Raw genomic sequence first — 18943 nt, forward strand, 5'->3', positions numbered from 1 at the left:
CATCTTTTTTAAACGATAATCATTTTCTCAAAATGTCTTTATACATGGTTTTATCTCGCTCTCGTAGTTTGAAAATCACTTTTCATTGTAGAAGCATTTTGAGAAGAGGTTGATAATTGTAACTCAACATATATTGAGAATCTACCATGTGACAGGAACATACTAGATGTGTCTACAAGTTTTCTTAGGACGCAGGTATTCATGACATCAATCTCATGACACAGGTAGTAGGAATATATTTTAAAGAAAGACATCAAGTTACCTGGCTAATATCACAGAGCTCGTACACAGATTTAGGCATCCCAAAGGTGCTGCTTTTTAAAATAAACCTCCATATCACCTGAAAATTTTTTTTTTACATTAGATTTTGCAGTTATTTTTGTTATCCAAAAGTAACATAGGGGCAAACTGAACAAGTTCTTTTCTCCTGATAATATTTGCAGTTACCATTTATTGTGTGTTTCCCATGTGTTAGGCAAGGTACAAAATGTTTTATATTGATAATCAAATGTAATTCCTTTGAGATCAGCATTATTACTCCCACTTTTCAAATGAGTGAACCTGATCAAAGAGATTAAGTAACTTGTCTGGAAATTTAAGTAACTTACGCAGGGAGAGGCAGGAGCATGATTTAAAGTCAACCAGACTGCAACATCTATTGGCTGAACCCCCACCTGAGGCTGTAGGAGCTTACCAGAGGATGGGGGAGTGAAAGGGGAAGGCTTATGGCAGTGGCTTTCAACAAGTAACCCTGAGACCAGCAGCATCTGTACTCAGATGATCTTATTCGGTAGACAATGCACTTAACCATTACACAGTACTGCTACATTGTGTCTTCCAAGATTTGTTAGGGAGTTTGCATTTCACGTTACAGCTAATGTGGACTTACTGACAATTGTTTGGTGTACTTCCTTCAGCCACCATCAGTGCCATCAAACTACAAGAATTCACATGGGCACCAAGATCCTGCTTGCTAATGAAGAAAAGGTTATGAGCTGTATCAGAGACTGGAAGATGCTACTGAGTCCCATTTCCTCTCCCTGGGCACACAGAAAGAGAACATTTGCCTGCCTCCCTTGCTGTTAGGTTGAGGCAAGGTTCTGGCCAATGAAAGGCATCTTTATTACTAACCGTAAAACATTCTGAAAGATCCTCTGTACTGTCTGTCTTTGCTCCCCTGGTGACTTTGAGGAAAGATTTCTGCCTTCTAGAGGAGGTAGACCCACCAGATGGAAGCAGCCCAAATTTCTGAGTCATTGCTTAGAGGAAAAGCACTCAGAAGGATCACCTGACATAAAGCTAAACTATGATGTGAGCAAGAAATAGACGAGTATGGTGTGAAGCCACTGAGACTTGGTGTTTTTCTTAGAGTAACTAGCACATATTACCCTATTTGGCTGGCAGTTCACACTTCAACCCTGTTTGCAGTAATGGCTTTGAACCCTCAGATAGCACCCTTTCCTCTTCCCAAGAAGAGAAGAATAAGCTCCAGTCATTCAGTTATGGTTCCTTTGGATTAAGGATGGAATCTTGCATGGAATCACCCTCCATCTACATAATTACCGTGATATATTAACTCAAGACTGCTAGAAGTCCTGTCCTACAACCAAGGTGATTATTAAAGGGAGTGCAGTCCCATTAGGAAGTTAAATGTCCTGCAAAAAGGAAGAGAATGAAGGCTTGGAGATCAGCAGTAATTTTTATAGAAATGTAAATAAAAATGACGAGGGCCAGAACGTAAAGTGGTAGAATAGAGAGAATAAAGTGGTAGAATAGAGAGAATAACATAGATTCTTTGGGTATTTCTGAAGAAAACAGCAATAAACACTGCTAAGCAATGTGAAATGCAGTGTCCACCAAAGTAGTATACAGGCAGTTGAGCAGGGAGAGAGGGGACCTAGTGGGAGGATAATAGATTGTACAAGCAGGAGCAATGGCTTGGAGGTCCTGGAATCTAGTCTCAGATTAGTCAACTACCGTGTGACCGCTAGGAAAGTCACTTAAACTCAGTGGATTCCAAACAACATGCAGTGATTTCTTAGTGCTTGAGTCAATGTAGATGTAACAAATACATTAGCTAATAAGCTTTATTGGTGGAAATAGCACCTTTGCCTTGATTTTTTAGTCCTCCATTTAAATCTTCAGCTCATGTAGTTTGTAGAAATATAAGCCAAATTACCCATGACAACCTGCAATGTGAGATAGATTAAAACAACTAATTTTGATACTGTTTTCTCTTCTTCTTTTTTTTTCATCTGTCACTTGCATGTGGCAATTTAGAAGTTTATATACTCTCTGGCCTAATTTAGGATGTTGCTGCATTTGGATTTTTAGTCTTAGGAGAGATATGGCTTGAATGAAGAAGTTCTGATACTCATTGCAGAACTCCTAGGTGCTGAATCTGTAGATATCCACGGAAAAATAATTGTCACTGTGCTGTGTAGGAGTGAATCTTTAAAAAGTTCATGCCAACAACAGTGAAAAGGGCATACTTCTTTGCATGGCAAAAACAGAATGGAGTCATTATAGAATCTGTAGGCAACATTCATTAAGAACTTAAATTCCTTCTAAATTAGCCTATTTCCTGGATGTCTCATATTCATACATCTCAACCTGGGAAGACGTATTCAGAGAAGGAGTCCTCTAGGTTCAGCCTGTAAATTAGAATTTCAAACTGCTAACAGTTCATGAATGTCTCCTGTTTTCCCTGGGAAAGCGCCAATCTCTAGAGCTTAAATTCACCTGTTCATTTTTGGATTTGGGTTGGATCTGCTAGGAGGAAGCAGATGGTGAACATCAAACAGGAGATTTTTTAGCTGGTAGGGCACACAGAACAGATTTGCCAGAATGCCATTTATTGTCTAGAATTCAGAGATGGAGACCATGGTTAGTTGTTCTGGTAATTCCAATGTTTCTAACAGCCACTCCTAAAGCGATCATTTAAAAAGAATACACATTTCAACCCCCACAGTCTTAAAAGCACAGCCTACATGCAGTTTAAAAATAAATTTACTTCCTCCAGCACATTACAAAGCAACGCCTAGATTCTAAGTAAAAACAAAATGTAGCTATTCATATTTTTTAAAGGCTGAAAACTTTCCCCCTTTCCACACAATCCTGCTTTACTGCCCCACAAAGCTACACCTAGATTCCAAATAATAAAAATAAAATGTAGTTATTCATAGTTTTACCAAGCTGAAATTTGTTCCTTTTTCACACAATCTTGCCTTACTGCTCCCTCCCAGTTCCCCTCTGAATGTTCCTTTTCTTCTCTCCACGCTAGTTGTGCTTTCTTACCCACACTTTCCACCTTTGCAACCCCTCTTTTCTTTAGACAGGGTGACAATCTAGATTTCTCATGTTTTTATGGCTGTGTGGATCGGATAATGGGCTGACTGACAGCACTGAACTGACACAGTCGTATGTTTCAGGGGTGTTGTAAAGCGCTGGGCCGTTGGTATCCATGTGCCCCACCATTCATAATGGGGAACTCTGCCAGCAGAAAGCAGAACCCCAGTCTGCTTTGAAGAAGGTTATGACTCAGCTAGGGGAAGAGACATTAAACACCCGAGATAACAATGGTGAGGATACCATCAAACATGGTGCACAAGTGTAATTTAATATAGGGGAGAACATCAGAGTCTTGGGGGTCGGGCAGAGTAATCTATGGCTAATTAAGGTCTCATTTAGACAGAGTAATTTTGAACCATCTTTTGGGAAGAGGATCAGAGATAGTTCAAAAGAAATACAGATTCCTCAAGGTGTGGGAATGATATGAGCAAGCCTGTGGCAGAAACAGTTCCTAAGAGTAAGGAAAGTAACTCATTTGGCACAAACACACTTTCACTTAAAAACATTGAGACCTAAAATGTTCCAGTGGATCACCCCCCACCCCCAGAAAAATAAAATCAGTTATAACCAGGAGAAGGGTTGATGGTAGGTAGCTCTGAAAACATGAAATAATACACATGAAGCCAAACTTTGCAAAGGTAAGATTCTATAGGCTCAGGAAGTATCTTTATTGCTATAATCATCAACTAACAAAACTATGTTTGAGTTCTTTATTTGTGGGGGGGTCAGTTGATAATATTTGGCCAAAAATACATCATGAGTTTTAGGAAAATCTTAGCCACATGTCCATCTGAAAAAAAACGTATTGTTTATGAATTTCTCAAAGTCTCTAAAAACTTACATATGGCATTTCCCCTCCTAATTTTATTGAGGAAACTCTAGATTATCCTAGAGGAGGCCCTGTGAGGAGAGGCTAGAGGAGAGGTAAGATATAATGTGGCTGTTCCAAGGTAAATTATCATTTCAAATTTATTGACAACATCTCCTTAATTATATCTTTGTTGACAGCTATTCATTCACTTTGTGTGCATAGAATATGAAACAATGCATATTCCAATTTGCCTTGGAACCAGAGAAATGTTTAACAAAGCGCGCGTGCGCGCGCGCGCGTGTGTGTGTGTGTGTGTGTGTGTGTGTGTGTTTCTGAGGCAGGGTGTCACTCAAGTCACCCCGGCTGAAGTACGGTGGCATGATCTCAGCTCACTGCAACCTCCGCCTCCCAGGTTCAAGCGATTCTCATGCCTCAGTCTCCTGAGTAGCTGGGATTACAGGTGTGTGCCACCACACCCGGCTAATTTTTTTAATTTAATTTTATTTTTTTTAATTAGTATTATTTTTAGCAGAGACAAGTTTTCACCACGTTGGCCAGGCTGGTCTCAAACTCCTGGCCTCAAGTGATCCACCCACCCTGCCCTTCCTAAGTGCTGGGATTACAGGCATGAATCACTGAGCCTGGCCTGTTTTTGTGTTTTTGATAGTAGTAACCACTCTGGGGACTGTTAGACCTGGGGTTGTGACATTAACATTTGTTGGCAACAACTTCCTCGGTTAACCCTTTCCACATATTCTCCCATTCCTTGCTCTCAGACTACCAAATTTATAAAATCACAGCAACTATAAAGGAACAGAAAGCAAGAGCAAAAATAGACCTCATGGACCATTGGGTTATCTGGTATACTCAGCAGAAGATAAGCCCAGCACTGGCCAGGTGGGTGCAGCACGCCAGCACCCCAGATGGACATGTTGGGAGGAGCTGAAATGAGATAGGAAGGGGAACAAGAGCAATTTCCAAGCGTGGGCACCTGGACTTCCCTTATTTGACTTTTCTTTTGAAAAATTAAATTGCTAGATCCAGGGCTTACCTGTGTTTAACTCAAATATAAAAAATCACTCACCTACTCAACTGTAAATTATTTCAGATCACTTACAATTTCACATAATCCTGACCTCTTCTGTTCTCTCAATTAGTGTAGATAATGATAATTGAACTAAACTGTGTAATTAACCTCATATCTACCTAGATTTCTCTTTTTTTGCAAAACCTCAAAGAGAAACGTGTGTCAAACTTATATTTTATTTTAATATTTTCGTGTTCCTTGAAAATTCTACTTTCATAAATAAAGAGTACTTGTCAGAAGCTATGCTTTTTGATTTTTTAAAAAATATATTTTTCTAAGCTCCTTCCATAAGTTGTTTATTGTTCAATATGGCTGTGACTTTTCAATGCAGTTATTTATTTTTCATGCCTTCAATTTGGTATAAATATTTCTTTTACCCAGAATCAAATGCATAAAAGGTTTCCTTTCATCTCAAGGATGCAAGTTATTTTTGTTATCTTCTATGGGAAATTAATAATGGTGGGGTCAAGGTGGGGAAGGAAGTTAGCAGATCCCTCTAACTTAACAACTGCATATTGTAATAGAAATAACTCATAACAATGATGCAATTCCTCTCTTCCCTTCTGATAAACAAGACCATGACTTAGTGGTCATTCTTTTTCTTTTCCATTTCTCACTTACTCCTGTCCTAGTTATTCAAATACCTAGCCAATGACTTCTAAAAGCACCACCACCTGAGGTCAGCTACACTTTGCAGAATTAGACATAAAGGTAGAGATGGATGCCATAATGACTTCTGTCACACATTGGCTTAAGGAACTTGGAAAGACCAGGGCCAAGGTACTGGCAGCACTTGCCTAGTATATTCTTCAGTGCTCATAGGATCTGTCTGGTCTTAAGTTTGGTCAATCCAGAAAGGGTTGCACCTCTGTCTCCTTTCCATGTCAGTCATAGTCTCTTTTGTCCAAATTCCCAAACAACCTCTCAGGTCTTATGTTCTGGGTGGCTAGTGGAGGATGGAAGGGCTGCTCTCCTAGGTTCACACTCCATCCTACATACTTCTTAGAGATGTTTCCCATGATTCATTAAGACATCTGGGTTTTTGATTCAGAACATTTCCCATCATGAAGTATCCTGAGAGCATTCTTCTATATAGGTTTTCCCCTAAGAAATAATGTAAAAACCGAGGGGGAAAAACATCGATGTGCTAATCTCCATTCCACTTCACAGATTCATATAAATGTTCTTCAAGCCACAATTGGACATGAAGGAATGGTGCCCTAATGAGCAAATGTTATGGTAAGAGGTTCATTGAGGCAGTTATTTTACACATGTGCCTGGGCGGGTTGTGAACATTCGGCCTAAAACTGTTTCATTAACAGCAGATGACCCTCGTCAGTGACAGGTGAAGAAATGGGCCTTCCCTCAGCTCTGCAAGCCACAGGGCACAGCAAAGCCTCCTGCCTCTTGGCAAAATAACCATCCCACCAAGAGCTGCATAAGATGCTGTTTTAAGTCCTGTGATAAGTGCTTGGGCTGCTTCCTGCAACCATCTTGATACTTTGCAAGAATGGTAAACATAGACTTACGGACTTCCATAAACGTTGAAGTGCATGTGAGCGCCAGGGCAGGAATAACTTTAGAAAGCAAATGCTGAACAGTGTTTTAAGTCTTTTGCTGAATATTGTCCGGAATGGTGGGCATGAAGCAGTCCTTCCTAAGAACAGGAAGTCACCGATTTAATTTGCAAAGTTAATGTTAACCTCAACTAAATCAGAGTTCACTGGCAGAATGATTTAGAGGTTTTCAGTGTCTTTCTGGCATTGAAATGATAAAGGCAGAGAAAGTAGTTTTTAAAGTCAGTTTGGATTTATGAAATGTTCACCAAAATAATCGTAAGACAGAAGATAACCAAAGGAGATAATCATAATTAGAAGACAGCATGATCTCTAATAATAAAATTATCTTAAACCCTTGACCATTAGAATTTTCTGAACTTGTGGAAATGAAAGTCATGATCTTGTTTTGCACTAGTACCTTGCAGTCTGGAGACCTGGGTTCTAATTCCCTAATTTATAGAACAGCATCTAAAATGCCGTTACCAATCTTTCTTCTATAGAGAGTTTTTAAGCCCTAAAAATCCTATTTTGCTCATTTACTTTTTTTTTTTTTTTTTGACATGGAGTCTCACTCTTCGCCCAGGCTGGAGTGTAGTGGCACAATCTCAGCTCACTGCAAGCTCCACCTCCCGGGTTCACATCGTTCTCCTGCCTCATCCTCCCGAGTAGCTGGGACTACAGGTGCCCGCCACCTCGCCGCCCGGCTAATTTTTTGTATTTTTATAGAGACGGGGTTTCACGGTGTTAGCCAGGGTGGTCTCGATCTCCTGTCCTTGTGATCCGCCTGCCTCGGCCTCCCAAAGTGCTGGGATTACAGGCGTGAGCCACCGCGCCCGGCCTACTCATTTACTTAGAGTCAACTCATGGTAATTTGCACTATTTGAAGGAAGTGATATCATGGTTAGCAGAAAACAGCAAATAATTTCTAAAATTACGTATTTTATTCTTCGGAAGATATTTTAGGTATCTGCATTTAAATAGCCATATGTCTCAAACTCTAGAAACTGGCAACATTTCAAATTAAATAGTGCATCCCTGCTGAAAGGATGAGGTGGTATACCGTAGTATTATAGTTACAAAACAGACTTCATAATTTTGTACAGACTCAGGTTCACGCAGTAAGGCTAGAATAACTAGCTCTGTGCTCTTGGGCGACTTATTTATCTTCTCTGTGACTTCATTTCTTAAGCTACTAAATGGTGATGATATTTGTACCTCATGGCATTATCAGGAATAGATGGGATAATACTGATGAAGTGCTTTTGACAGGGCTTGGCCCATGGCAAGTGATTCTTATTTTATATGGCATATGGTAGGATCCTCTTTCCTGTGTATTCTCTCTAATTTACCCCTATGAGTGACTATGTGGGTTAGAGGAAATAGTACATCTTGCTTTTCTTAACAAAATTACACAGAGTAGTTTACAAGGTCAACCAATAGCCTCTAAAAAAGAGTTCACAGGCACCACAGGCTAGAAAGCACCTTGGAGGACCTCTGGTACCTTCCCTGATCTGATGTCTGTGCTCAGACTCCCATAGGCCAGTCATCTGCACGTTCTCCTCTGGCTGCTGGGAACTCACTGCTGTCCAGGAAAGCCCACTTCAACATAAGGTAATTCATCATTAGGAAGCTCATCATTTTGCTGGAATAAAATATGCTTCCCATTCATTGACCCTGGTCCAGGCCTCCATAGCAATGCAGAATAAATATATTTTCTGTTTCAAATAAAGATATTTCAGATACTTGAAGAGGATTATTGTGCTTCCTCTAAGTCTTTTCTGTGTCAGGTCGGCTATTTTGAAGACCTTCAACCATTTCTCATGTGGAAGGCATGTTGTTGAGCCCTTTCCCGACCAGTGGCTACTTTCTACACAGCTCAGGTACAGTGTGATGAGTAGAACAGAACAGGACATCTCAGTGCACCCTGACCGAGAGAAAGTAAAGCAGGATGGACTCATCCCTGGAAACAGTGGATACAGTGGATATCTAAAGGCCTGAATTTGCATCCTGGGTCTGCCTTTCTCTGGCAGAGTGGTCTTGGGTGTGGCACTCAGCCTCCACATGTGCTTTTCTCACTGGCACATGTTTGTGTTAAATTTTATCTGGTCATATATAGTGGATCATATCAGCCTTTTTTACCCCATTTCTTCATCTAATATAAACTATTCATTCAGGTTTCATTAAATTTGTATGACTGGCATACCATAATGTGCATGTCCATGCCACAAATTAAACCAAAATGTAATACCTGGCAAATCCAGCTAGAAGCCCAGAGCAGAGCATTCAGAACCTGCATTAGGGTAACCAGGGCTTCATTGGTTTATTAAAGAAGTACTTGCTGTGCCCTGATTATGTGCCAGGTAAGATATTGGGTTTAGGGCATATAAAGATGAACAAGAGAGTTCCCATCTTTATCCTCAAGGAGCTTGGAGTCTAACAAACCATCTATTAATGGACTTTTGGGGGCACTGTGGACAATGCCCTTTCAACCATTGTTCCAGCTTTTGTTGGTACAAAGATATAATCAGGACAATGCCCTGATCATCCAGTCTGGGTCCCAAAGGAAACAAGTTTAGTAGGGAAAGACTTGATCTTAATGAAGGCATGCTGACTTAATGATTTTTTCTCCTAAAGTTTTGTCTGATATATATATATACACACACATATATATATATATAAAACAAATCATATATAATGTGGCTGATATAACCATGGGAACTATCTACATTATGATCTGGAAAATGGATGCCCTACTCTTAAGTTGAAAATGTATACTATAATAAGGAATGAATGAAAATTGAACTTTACTAAGGCAGTAGTCCTCAACTAGGGGTACTTTTACTTCTGGATTTGACATTTGGCAAGGTCTGGAGACTGTTGTCCCAAGTGGGAAGATGTTATCGGTATCTAGTGAGTAGAAGACAGGGATGCTATTAAATATCCTACAATGTGTAGGGGACTTCCTGTCCCAGACAAAGAATTTGCCAGGCAAAATGTCAGTAGTCATAGCCAAGGGTGAGAAACGCTGCTTGGGAAGAGGAAGCAGTAGAACTGAGTGGTGAAGACCACAGGTGTGGGAGCCAGAGAGTCCTGTGTTTGAAACCTCTTGTGGTGACCACTTCATCAGTTTCTGCATCTGTAAAGTGAAGATGGTAACAATACTGAATTCAAAGAGAGGATTAGAGAGGTAATGCACATGAAGCACTCACAGTGTCTGGCAGAGAGGTATGACGAAATAAGTGGTGGTTATTTATTTATTTATTTATTTATTTTGCTTTGTCAGTTTTTCCTCTGAATGGTACATGTTTTGACATGAGTGAAATAGATAGATGTAGCCAAAGAAATGTATAGCACTTGGCATTTCATGAAGAAATCTGTTGTTTTCCTGTGTTTAAAGAAACAACCCTCAACAATTTGATCTTCAAATGTTAACCAGCTCCATGAATCAAATAATATCCTCTGTGCTGAGCTGCCTGAAGTATTCCACCGAGATCCTAACTGCCAAATGGATTAATATTTTAATGACTGCTTAAAGATTTTATTTTCAAATATGAGTATGCCTCATATTTTTAGACTGAAATGTTCCCAGTATTATGGAGATGAGGGTATCAGCTAAGCATAAAGGCAGACACAACTGTAACACTTCAAAACTATGATGTTAATGAAGATGTACTTTGGTTGCTAGCTACTATTTGCTTTAAATGCAATTTGATATTAATGGTAGCACAAAAGTGTTATTTAATCTTTATTTATAAGATGAACATCCTTGGGAGATCTTGCCAGTTTGTGCAAAGTATAGGCATAGATTTAGATTCTTAATATTCCAAAAAAGCCTACAAGACACATGCTCTCAAGTGTGGTGCTGTGGTGCTTGCTTTCAATGATGTAATGATGGTTGGTGCCTCTGCAAATTGATATGAAGTATTTGATGCAGGGAATCAAGGGATTTCAAAAAGAAATATTGGAAATTGTATTGTTTCTTGCATTAGAAAATGAAGATGAGATGCAATGACCTGTGAATGTTTGTGTCTCCCCCAAGTTCACACATTGAAATCCTAACCCATAATGGAATGGCATTAGGAGGGGGACCTCGAGGCAGTCATTGTGTAATCAGGGTAGAGCCCTTATGAATGAAATTCTTGCCCTTAAAAAAGAGGGGGACCCCAGGGAGCTCTCTTGCCCTCTTTCTGTCGTGTGAGAATACAATGAGAAGATAGCAGTCTGCAACTCAGAAGAGGGCCCTCACCAGAAATGGACCATGCTGGCACCTTGATCTTGGACTTCAGCCTCCAGAACTGTGAAAGATAAATTTCTGTTATTAGTCACCAAGTCTATGGCATTTTGTCATAACAGCCTGGACAGAGTAAAACATAAGAGAACATTGGCACCGGTGTGGGAGGTGGGCACGGAGATGGCTGTATCTTCCAGTTAGTTTCTCCCAGTCCTTGTCTGACCTTCAACAGTGGTAGGTGGGTGATACTGCCTACTTTACATGTCTGTTCAAGCCATTTGCATGGAAAAAGATATCCTTTGATGCAAACATTAAGTGTTCATTTCTGTCTATTTTGTTACTCTTATTTTAGTGCTCAACATCTTTCAAATTAAAAAGAAACATATTTGGTGACCCTTTCAAATATAGATAAGATTACTTCTAAGTGAAATTTCTTTAGCCAATTTTTAATTAAATTGCTAAAGGAAATTATATCTGTTGGCTTAAAAACAAATTATGATAAGTTAATCAATTATTTATAATCAGTACAATTTAATCCCTTATTAGGACTTAGTAAGGGGTTCAAAGACGTTGAGTTTACCAAGTGAAACAATCGTGAGTATAATAAAAGATGTACGTATTCCTTCAGAAAATATTTTGTATTAATAGTTTTGACCAAATATTTGTATAAATATATCTATAATATTTACGAGTACACTTAAAATTTTTACCCAACAATTTATATAAGCTGCTATTTAGTAAGCTGTATTTTTAAATTATTGGGAGAAAGTTGAAATCAAAATTTGGTTCTGTCCAAAGGTACCAGCTAAAGAACAGCAACAAAAAAAACTATCCTGTATCTCTTTCCATGCTATTTTGCCCACAACCTAAACTCCAATCCTAGTAAACAACCCTCTGTGGGAACAAGTGGTAATTGAATCTTCATGCTAATTATATCCTGGTTTTCTTTTGACTACTAGCTCCCAATTATGCCAACATATTACACTATGTACTGTTCTCTGGGAAAATGCTTAGATTACCTTGTTCATTCAGCTAAGGTCAGACCTTAAAAAAAAAAAAAGGCTGAAGATTTAGCTAAAGACAGTTTAGTTCCTAAAACGCATCTGTTTTTCATTTTGGGTGGAAGGTTAACATAGCTTATTTTAGTTATAAACTAGGTGCAGGAACAGATAAGTAGGAGTGTATTAGTCACAAATAATTTCGATGTGAAGTATTTTAAGAGTTAAGTTTTTGTTCTCCTGCCAGATGTTGAACACAGAGTTGCGGTTGTATGGTTGGAGTGTTGGGGTGTTGGGGGCTACATGTCAAAGAAATTTCTGTGACCATCAAATGTATCCATTACATGGAATCAAATTATCACCTTATTAGTTACCCTTTAATTAGTTGATATAACAGAGAACATGCAGTTATTTAGTCATGTTTGGTCTAAGACTCAGCACTTAATACATGAACGTAAGGATGGAAAGAATAGACGCTGGGGCCTTCACAAGTGGGAAGGCTGGAAGGAAGTCGACGGTTGAAAGATTACTATCTTTGGGGTACAATGGTCATTATTTGGGTGATGCGTACACTAGAAGTGCAATCTCTCCTTGTGATATAGATATATATATACATACACTATATATATACACACACATATATGTGTGTGTGTAATAAACTTGCACATGTACCTCTTGAATGTAAAATAAAAAAGACTCAGTACTTAAAGAGTAGAATCTGTTTATGTTACTACTTGTAAATAATAAATTCAGTGATAGTACCACTTTTTTTATAAAGAGATATTGTACATTTTAACAGCTTATATATGCATACACACATTTAAGAGTTAGGTAAAACTTAGAAAAAAAAATCCTTCAACTTAAAAGATTTCCTACTTTCTCACCTCCCTAATGTCCACACCAGAATATTGCTAATAATTATTACTAGTGGTCACAGGCAAATCTTGTCAATTTAAAGAAATAATTCAAAGTAACAAGGACCATTCAAATATTTGAGTAAATATTTAATTAAATATTACAAATTTATTTAACTTGAAAATTCAATTGATTCAATTTTATATTCCTTATTAAAAAGCAAATCAACACATATTTTTAAAGAATCTATTGTGAGCAAGATTCTAGTTAGGAGATGTAGAACTATAAAGAAGGAAGAGAGGGCTCCCATGCAAGATACCTCTTTACTCTTTGGAGGTAATGGCATTAGTCAGAATACACTCTAAACTTGTGATGAGATTGTTAAACATTCTTATAAATAGCAAGAATACCCCCATATCAGGCAGTGCTATGCATGTTTCTGACATTTGCACTTTTGCATGGTACTTTACATGCTAGCCCTTACTGCTTAGGAAGAAGAGATGAGTGATATTGTTAAAACTTTATGTTTTAAGGATGTAATAGTTTATAGCTTCCTTTACTCTTTTATAGTGGTTATTCAATGATATATTTGTAGGCCAGATGTCCTCTCTTTTATGATATCTTAATCTAAAAAAGAAAATTACATATACCTTGAGGTGAATTGGATCATTTCTATTTTGCATTGCACTTGAGTAATGTTTTGCGTTGAATGTTCTCAGGGTTCTAAAATTAAGTTAATCCATATGTAATTAGGAACATTCTTAACTAGAGAGTCCTGGTTAGCAAGAGATTGGCAGATTATTCTGAATCACTAGTTAGCAAACCATGGATAGCAATTAAATAAAAAAAGAATAAAATTCTCTTTAAAATAGGTTGTTGCAATAACTTAATGTGGTAATATGATTTTCTATTTTTAATTGCTGTAGACAGTGCATTTTTTAAAGCAAAATTTTGTCTTCTGAGAGCTAGTTTCATAATTTTGTACTACTTATGCTATTTAACACTTCAGTAAGGCTGGGCGCGGTGGCTCACTCCTGTAATCCCAGCACTTTGGGGGGTTGAGGCGGGCGGATCACGAGGTCAGGAGATGAGACCATCCTGGCTAACACTGAAACCCCGTCTCTATTAAAAACACAAAACAATTAGCCAGGCATGGTGGCGGGCGCCTGTAGGCCCAGCTACTGGGCCCCAGCTACTGGGGAGGCTGAGGCAGGAGAATGGCATGAACCCGGGAGGCGGAGCTTGGAGTGAGCGCCACTGCACTCCAGCCTGGGCGACAGAGCGAGACTCCGTCTCAAAAACAAAACAAAACAAAACACTTCAGTAAATATTCTGCTTTTGCAATCCCTTTTGATTTGTGATGGATAAAATAAACTAAAGGCTAGTAAAGATAGTGTTGCACCTCTTAAGCAAACAGACAAGAATATTTTGGAGAAACTTAGTATTTCTCTTTATGAGATTGTATGACCTTATGTTATACAGTCATATTATGTTTATGCTAATGTATAATGCTTTTATGATAACAATGCTTTTATTTCCAGAACAATTATACTTAACATTGACACTTAAAGATGTTCCTTTTTTATATTCAACTAATGACAACTTTGCTCTATATTCCATGTCAATATCAGGATTCAGGGAGGGCTGAACCTAATGAACACATGGTTCTTCATTTACCCCTCCCCAGACACCGTGTGCTTAATGCTGTGTATAGTCCCTTACTTATGTCTTCATTTGCAGTAGTCATTTCAGAAGGAATTGATGACAGTGCCTTCTTGTAGTAAATAACAATAAGTCACAGTCTACTGAATATAAAATCTGTAGATGCTCAGTTACTTAAAACCACCTTTATTACATAAAATATGTTTTCTTGATCTCTAAATTAGTATGAAAATATGGAGGAGGTTGTTTCTTCAGTTAAATGTGAAAGATTAATCACTGTAACAATTTGTTTCACAATAGACAATAATTAAATATCAAAAATGAAATATTTATTTTTTAAGTCTTACATGTCCAAGAAAAAAAGTATTGGAGAAGCATAAAAATCTGGTGCTATTTGCATATATGTTGATTGAGTTAACATGGAGTTTACATATAAATAAAATATATTTAATACTAGAATTAGGTAATGCATTTATTTTTATTATAGCTTCACGTGCTGTTTTTAGAGGACAAGAAAATTTCCCCATATCCAAAGTAGAATATAGAGGGAATAAAAATGGCAGCCCTCTTAGCTCTCTGGAATTCTGGGGATATGCCTTTAGGGGTAAGGAAGGGGAAATAATGAGGATTTCCCAAAGTACCATCAAAGTACAACAAATGAATCTAAAAGTGATAAATGTTACTTTTCTATTTCTCTCTTGCTCTTCTTTTTTGCCACTCTGCGCTACTGATTGCAGCACCACCAGATCAGAATCAACAATTAACTGTCTAATTATTCTAGTCACACCAGCCCACAATGAAATCTTTATTCCGTGTTTACAGCAATCTTTGGCAGAGGCTGTCTTGCTGTTTCTAAACTAAGAAGAACTGCCCTTTGGCTCCTCTCGGCATCAGCTGCCTTGGTTTCAGCCCTGGATGCCAATAATCAGACTTCTTTTTCTTCCAAAGTGGACATTTTTTTTTTTAGGGTGAAAAGACCTATTCTCATCAACCCCCCATATATTCTGGCTGATTTATGTTCTCGCCACTGCAGCTCTTCCTTCCGTGTCTCTTTACGTTTTTCCTTTCTCCATAGAACACCATCAGCAAAACCCCATTTTAAGTCCAAAATTGTAAAAAATGCTTGGCCAAACAGTGCTCACTACTATGAGGGAAAGAAAAATACAACTACTGGTTTATGGATAGAGGGAAGTCAAGGAACTCCCTCTTGCTTTTCTGAACTGCTAATTTTCTGCCTCAAAAGGCATTCAGTAACTTCTCTACCAGGGGAAAAACATACCCACTTTTCAGTGGCTCTCTTGATGACTTCCAACTATTTACTTAAATCCACCAACAGCTGCAGGTCTTTGAGAAGCTTCAGAACTTGGGGGATATTTACAAATGTATAAGGGTCTGAGAGGGTATAGGGTACATCTGAGTCTCTTGGAGATGGTAAGAGAAGACTACTGCACTATGACAGACAGGAAGAGAGAAGTGAATACTAATCCAAAGTCTAGAAGGAGGCAGCGCTTTTACCCAACGGGGGAGGGAAAAATGCCTTGGTTAGCCCTCTGGGCTGTCTCATGGAGTCCTCTTCCTGAATCTGAGAGCAGAGGACAAGCAATGTTAGATCTGTTATCCTGTGCTGCTCAGCTGCTTTCTTCTGACAAACATTGCTCTGCTCTTTGAGGATAGTGACATCTTCCTTCCAATTCCAGTCTCCAAACCCTGTGTAACAGTTCCCCTAACAACCTCAGTCTCTCCTCTCAGCCCTCAGCACTTACTACAGTCACATCACTTTTCCAGTGAGAACTGGGTCATAAAATTTTACAGGGCAGAAAGGTAGAAGGGGGCGTTTCAGTAGTATAAACACTGATTAAATTTCCCGGCAACTCTCCCCAAACGAAAGATAATTTTTCTACAAGTATGCACAAGAATGTCAAGAATGCTAAGTCATTTTTATGTTTGTACTTTCCTTTTCCATTTTAATTTTACACTGCCACATGGCACACATGCTAAAAATGTATCTCCTTAACCTGCAGTGTAGCAAACTTTTCACAAAACATTAAAATGGCATATTTTATAGACTGTCCTTTCCCAGGATGCTCAAAGCATTTTTTTTGGATACAAAATTAGATCATCTCACGACAACTGTCCTGTTAGAAAGGCACAGTTACTTGAGTATCTGCAGAGAGGGAAAATCAGAAGCACTGAAAAGAAAGGTCACGCCAAAGTCAATGGCCAAAGCCTCAGTAGACGCCGAGAGCTTGGTTCACAGCCTAAGTAGACTCTAAGAGCTTGGTTCCAATTTATAATACTTCCCTCCTGATCTTCATTCGTCTTTTTTCTCTGGCAGGAAGGGATGTGGCCAGCGTGGAGGTTTGACCTCATCTCCTGCACTCAGCTTAACTCTGCCATGCTATTCTCCCACACCCTCGCCCAGCTTTCTGCTTCATCAGCTGCCCAAACCCGCACCCTGGACAACATCTGAACAGAGTCAAGCCAAGAGTTGGCAACCACAGGTGCCCTTGTGGATTCCTCCAGTGTCAGGACCTGAATCCTTTCAGTATGTCCAATGAGACTGCAAGGGCAACACTAAAGGGAAAAGATTTTCCCAGGTTGTATAAATAAATGAAAGGGAAACGCTGGGTCAACAATGGGGCTCAAGATGGCTGTGCCTTCAGGGTTCCCTAGTCAGAGGCGGCTGAGGAAGGTGAGCAGATAGGAACATAATACTCATCTATAGCAGGGGTTCAAACAATCCTAGTTTCAACTTTTTGTTGTTCTTGGGTAGATCCAATTCCTTAGCTGAGTCCCTGACAGCACCACAACTCTGACTGGGTAATTTCCTTTGGTGGAAAGACACACATCAGAGACTAGAGGAGGTCCGGGGACATTTCATTTGAGGGGAGAGGGCCGCAGGTTCAGTTTCCAGGCGATTTATAACAATCAGAAAAAAACAAAATTGTTCCTGGTGCTCGTGCCAATAACGAGAGCATTAATAATAATAGCAACAACATAGTAAACTCCGAATCTACCAGGGGACCAACTCCCCGATTCTCTGGTGCTAGCCCCTCTCACTTCCAGCCTGGTCTCAGCAGAAACAAAACAAGGTTCTGGCGCTGCCTCCGGGCTGCCCTCCAGATTTCAGCCCCCACTGCCGCCCCAGAGGCGGATAGCTAGGCAAAGGCCGCTGCAGTCTCTCCTATTGCTAAAGACACGTTGGGACTCCTAGGTAACGTTTCTTTGCATATCTGAAACTTTCACCCGATTTGACCCCCTTGCCCCCGTCTCTTTCCCCAGCGTAACTACAACAAGCAAAAACCAAACAGCGCGCGCGCGCAATTCAGAGCTTTCCTTGGGAGTGTCAGGGGCCGAGGACAGGAAATCCGGGGAGTTGGCGAAGTCCGGCAGGTGGCGGGGACGCGAGTCCCTACCACATTCTCCTCCCACTGCCGAGCTCGGGCGGGGGCGCGGCACCGAGGCACGGACCAGGGATCGGCCCCGTAGGTGCCTGCGCCTCCCCGGAGCCTCGCTCTCTGGTTCCCTTCCCGGTGCACATCTCTGTGCGAGGGACGCGGCCACCGTGTCTCCTCTGCAGGCGGAGGGAGGCGCCGCTGCCCGCGGGACCAGTGAGGGTGAAGCCGGTGCCAAGCGCCCCCGCAAGCCGCGTCCTGGATCCCCAGTCACCATCCCCAGGCGTGCGCAGTCCCCGCTCCCAGCGCGCCACGTCCTCCACCTGCCCCGGTGCGCCCCAGCTTCCCTGCTTCCAGAGAGCAGCTCCCCGAGTCCCGGCAGCCCCTTTCCATCCCCTTTTCCCACTAAGTCCGAGGAAGTCGAACTCAGAGTGGCCGGTAGGCTCGCCAAGGCGGCAGGGAGTTGCTGGGAGAGCGCAGCGCGGAGCGGGACTGCGCGCAGCGCCCGGGGCTCTCGCCCCAGAGGGCTGGCTCTGCGCGCCCGGAGTCCCGGGCCCCAGAAGCGGGGCCCGACCCAAGCCCTCTGCGTTACCTGGCAAGGCCGGCGACTCTCCGGAGACCTTCGGTCCTGACTGTTCCAGGGCGGGCGTCCTGCTCACATCGCTGCCTCCCACACTGAGAGGCTGGTGCCCCGCTGGGTCTCTTCGCCCCTGCTCGCAGCGCTGTCCCCGCCCCCCATCCCCCTACCCCCACTGTCAGAAGTGTCACAGCTTTTCTGCCTTCGGATGTTTCGCAAAGTCTCCGTGCGGTCGCCAGGAGTTGGGGGGCACTGCCAAGTGCGCCAACCCCGACGATGCCCTGTCCTGCCCTCCCGCGGCCGCCGCGGTCAGTCCAGTGAGAAGAGCCCCTGGTCGCGGTCACCGTCCCCCAAGCACGGTGCGCGGTCCGCTTCCCCTCCCTCGCGCCTTCCCTAGCCGGAGTGGCTGCTGCCTGC

At 41.0% G+C, this 18943-nt stretch overlaps 1 protein-coding gene across 2 annotated transcripts in view; it reads right to left on the minus strand.

Moving 5' to 3' along the window:
- Window positions 1-18647, minus strand: part of CDH20 (cadherin 20) — a 220711-nt gene extending 202064 nt beyond the window's left edge. For both annotated transcript variants that reach the window (XM_008013897.3, XM_008013896.3), the window contains exon 1: window positions 18542-18647. The gene's annotated coding sequence lies outside the window, so the exon portion shown is untranslated. The remainder of the gene's footprint in view (window positions 1-18541) is intronic.
- Between the last annotated feature and the right edge of the window lie 296 nt (window positions 18648-18943).

The sequence above is a fragment of the Chlorocebus sabaeus genome, chromosome 18 (assembly GCF_047675955.1).
Source record: "Chlorocebus sabaeus isolate Y175 chromosome 18, mChlSab1.0.hap1, whole genome shotgun sequence".
In the NCBI taxonomy this organism is placed as follows: domain Eukaryota; kingdom Metazoa; phylum Chordata; class Mammalia; order Primates; family Cercopithecidae; genus Chlorocebus; species Chlorocebus sabaeus.